The following is a 4771-nucleotide window of genomic DNA, read 5'->3' on the forward strand; positions in this document are numbered from 1 at the left end:
ATGAATCGGGCTGCGAACCTCAGGGTCAGCAGTGCGAAACTACTAGCTGTTCCGCAGGAGAAAGATGAGGCTTTCTGCTCCTGTAAAGATTTAAAGTCTTGGAAACCTTTACAGGGTCGCTATGAGTTGGAAACCAACTCTTGTACAGGGTCGCTATGAGTTGGAACCGACTCCACGGCACATAACAACAACAACAACACCTTTTTGATATGTCTCTAGTAGACTACATATTGAAGGATCCTCTTTTCTTATCTGTTCTGTTTCTCTGTCTTTTGACTGGTGCACTTAATCCATTTATATTTATTATAATAATTGATAAGTAGATAAGTATGAATTGATTACTGTCATTTTGCTGTGTGTGCGTGTATGCTACTGCTGCTTTCTTTGTTCCACATAATTTTCTGCACTGAATTAATTTTGTTTGTGGGTTTTCTTTTTATTTTCATTTCTGTTGTGTTAATGTTTACTAAATCTTTCTGATTTTCCTCTTTTTTAAAGTTTGATATGCAGATGTATTAATTTTCTTTGAGGTTATCCTGTAATTTGTTAATTTTTCCAAACTTAAAACAATATGTTGGCTTCCCTTTTTGTCCGACATCTTAGCTAGGCTGCAGTTGTAGCTGCTCTCCAAGCTTCGTGATGCCACCCAAGGACGACAAGAAGAAGAAAGATGCTCGAAAATTGGCTGAGAAAGACAAAGATCCAGTGAATAAATCTGGGGGCAAAGCCAAAAAGAATAAGTGGTCCTAAGGGAAAGTCCGGGACAAGCTCAATAACCTGGTCTTGTTTGATAAAGCCACGTATGACAAGCTCTGTAAGGAAGTTCCCAACTATAAACTCATAACACCAGCTGTTGTCTCTGAAAGACTGAAGATTCATGGTTCCCTGGCCAGGGCAGCCCTTCAGGACCTGCTTAGTAAAGGACTTCCCAAGCTGGTTTCAAAACACAGAGCTGAAGTAGTTTACACCAGAAACACAAAGGGAGGGGATGCCCAGCTGCCAGTGAAGATGCATGAACAGGTCCAACCAACTGTACATTTTGGAAAATAAAACTTAATTAAACCGAAAAAAACAAAACAATATGTTTCGACTCTCTGCTTTTCCCCAGTCAACCGAGAGGCAGCCACATCTTCTCTTGCACTCTCAGCAGCATCCCTGAGGCAGGATGATGCAGGGCAGAGTCAAGGGATTTGGTAGTTTTGGGCACCTGGTCACTAGGGCTGCTGTTAATTCTGACAAAGTGGAAGTTGTTGCTATCGACCCCTTCATTGACCTCAACTACGTGGTCTACATGTTGCAGTATGAATCCACCCCCAGCAAGTTCAATGGCACTGACTAGGCTGAGAACAGGAAGCTTGTTATCAATGAGAAGCCCATCTCTAGCTTCCTGGAGTGAGTTCCCACCAACATCAAGTGGGGTGATGCTGGTACTGAGTATGAGTCCACCAGTGTCTTCACAACCTTGGAGAAGGCTGGAGCTCACTTGAAGGGTGGTGCCAAAAGGGTAATCATCTCTGCCCCTTCTGCTGATGCCCCCATGTTCACGATGGGCGTGAACCATGAGAAGTATGGCGACTCCCTCAAGATTGTCAGCAATGTCTCCTGCACCACCAACTGTTTGGCCCCACTGGCCAAGGTCATCCATGACAACTTTGGCATCATGGAGGGACTCATGACCACAGTCCATGCCATCACTGCCACCCAGAAGACTGTGGATGGCCCCTTTGGGAAACTGTGGTGTTATGGCCATGGGGCCCAGAGCATCATCCCTGCATCTATCAGCACTGCCAAGACTGTGGGCAAGGTTACCCCAATGCTGAATGGGAAACTCATTGGCATGGACTTCTGTGTCCCCATTCCCAACGTGCCTGTAGTAGATCTGACCTGTCATCTGGAGAAAGCTGCAAAATATGATGACACCAAGAAGGTGGTGAAGCAGGCATCAGATGGACCCCTAAAAGGCATCCTGGGATACTCTGAAGACCAGTTCATCTCCTGTAATTTTAACAGTGACACCCACTTTTCTACCTTTGATGCTGGGGCTGGCATTACCCTCAATGACCACTTTGTCAATCTCATTTCCTAGCATGACAATGAATTTGGCTACAGCAACAGGGTGTCGGACCTTATGGTTCACATGGCCTCCAAGGAATAAAAGCCCCCTGGACCACCAACCCCAGCAACAGAACTAGAGGAAGAGAGAAGCCCTTAGCTGCTAGGGAGTCCTTACCCCAACTCTACTCCCTACACACTGAGAAGCTTGACACAGTTTCCATACAGACCCCCTAGAGAAGGGAAGGGATTTAGGGAGCCCAGCTTTGTCATGTACCATCAATAAAGTACACTGTAACCAGGCCAAATGTGTATATATATATAACTTCCTTGCCATTTAGAGGTTCTGTATCTTAACTATTCCTTTTTGTTTTGTAGTTGACTTCATTATAAATTGATATCTCTGGTTTCCTATTTTCAGTCTTATAGGCTTATTTTACTTTAAATATTTCTATATCTGGATTGAGTTCTGGGTGGTGCTGTCATGTATAATAATTTCAAGTAGTTATCTGCTATTGTTGGTTCTTAATCCAAAGAACACTCTTTTGCATTTTTTGTAAAGTTGGTCTAGTCATTACAAATTCCTTTAATTTCTGTTTATCAAGAAATGTCCTAACTTCACTGTTATATTTGAGGGAGAAGTTTTCTGGGTACATGATTCTTGATTGTCAATTTTTTTCTTTCAGAGTTTTATAGATGTCTTCCTATTGCACTCTCACCTGCATGGTTTCTGCTGAGAAATCAGAGCTTAGTCTTATAGTCTTATTGGTTCTCCTTTGTAGGTAACTTTTCCTTTTTCTTGAGCTGCTGTCAGGATTCTTTCCTTGTCTTTGGTTTTTGAAAGTTTGATTGTGATATGTCTTGGTGATTTTCTTTTGGGATATATCCCATTTGGGTTTGTTTCATTTTTTCATATGCTAATCTTCTCATATTTCATGACATTTGTTATTGTTGTTATGTGCTGTGAAGTTGGTTCTGACGCATAGCGATCCTGTACAGGGTTTCCGAAGCTGTAAATCTTTACAGGAACAGAAAGCCTCAACTTTCTCCCACAGAACAGCTGGTAGTTTCGAACTGCTGACCTGCATAGGGTCGCTATGAGTTGGTACCTACTCAATGGCACCTAACAACAACAACAAGTGGAGTTTACAATCTACCTCTAAAGGTTGCTTACTAGTCCTTACTGGTAGCATTCTCATTTAAAGTTAGTTTTCCTCCTCCCCATGAACTTCCCCTGTTTCCTGGATGGGTATATTCTTATTTTAAAGTTTGTAGATAGCCAAGCTAGTTTTTTCCTCTTCCCTGACCTACTTTTGTTATGCTAGCCTGTTACCTGGATGGGTATATTCTTATTTTAAAGTTTGTTGTTATTGTTGTCAGGTGCCATCGAGGAACCGACTCATATCGACCCCATGCACAGCAGAACGAAACAATGCTCGATCCTGGGCCAACCTCACCACCGCTGCCACCCCCGAGTCCATCAATGATGCCACCTGGCCGATCCATCTCGTTGGAGGTCTTCTTCTTTTTCTCTGACCCTCCACCCTACCCAGCATGACATCCTTCTCCAATGACTGTTTCCTCCGGACAATATGTCCAAAGTAGGAGAGAGGAAGCTTAGCCATCCTGGCCTCCAAGGAGCACTCTGGCTGCACTATCTGTAGATAGTCAAAATAGTCGTTTTCCTCTTCTCTGAGCTACTTTTGTTATGCTAGCCTATTACCCCCAAGACTCCTATTAGTCCTGAAGATGGACCACCCAAGAGCTATTTCTCACAAACCACAGCTTGGATTTTATTTTTCTTCCTTTAAAAAAAAATTGTGGTGAAATATACACACCAAAACATTCACCAACACAACTTCCACATTTACAACTCAATGACACTGATCCCATTTTTCATGTTATACTCAAATTGTTATGAGTCAGTAACAAGTTGGCACCACCTAACAACAACTATTCAGTGGGGACTCTTTCTTCCCACACACACTGTTAAATTAAACTCCCTCTTGAAAACTTGTAAGCCAGTCACTTTGTGCCTTTATTGCCCCCTCATTTTAGGTAGCCAATGTCTAAGTTGCCCATCCCTATCTACCCTGTGTACAGAGGGGATAACATTGATACTTGATATGAAGACTCCTTCTCTCTATGTTGGTATTTAGAGTTACTACCTCCATGAGGATAAGTCAGATTCATCAAATTGTAACAATTTACCCTTGTTTCCTTTATAAAAAATTGTTTTTGTTTTTATTTTTTTATCTTACTCTAGTCGAGTTCTGATTATCAATCCAATCCATTGAGGCTAGGTCAAATGGGTACAATCTGCAAGGTTGGGTGTTCTTGTGCCTCTCCCCTCACTTCATATCTGCTGGATTCTTCACTCTCAGCTTCAGTCATCTGTGGCTATGTCCTTGTCCATGGGCTCAAGTGTCCCCAGGTCTCACCACACTTTGGACCAACCAGCCCTTCTTCTCTCTCTCATCTCCAGGTCAATGGGAGTCAATGGACCGTGGTTGAACTTAGCCCATTTCTTCATTGCTGCCTTTCCCGCTCTTCCACTCAACAGTAGACCAGTGTGGTCACAAGCAAGCTTACATGCCTGCTCATGTTTTGAGTCTCAGTCTTAGAGGGAGTTTGTCCTGAAGGAACTTGATTACTTGCCTTGATGTCTTGCTGGTGAACAGCTTGCTTATTCTTGCAGTAGCCAGTCATACTGACATTT

At 42.8% G+C, this 4771-nt stretch overlaps 1 pseudogene; it reads left to right on the forward strand.

Annotated features, from left to right (window-relative positions):
* The first annotated feature begins 1165 nt into the window (after positions 1-1165).
* Positions 1166-2155, forward strand: LOC102838895 (annotated as a pseudogene).
* The last annotated feature ends 2616 nt before the right edge of the window (positions 2156-4771 follow it).

The sequence above is a fragment of the Chrysochloris asiatica genome, unplaced genomic scaffold, assembly GCF_000296735.1.
Source record: "Chrysochloris asiatica unplaced genomic scaffold, ChrAsi1.0 scaffold00209, whole genome shotgun sequence".
Classification (NCBI taxonomy): domain Eukaryota; kingdom Metazoa; phylum Chordata; class Mammalia; order Afrosoricida; family Chrysochloridae; genus Chrysochloris; species Chrysochloris asiatica.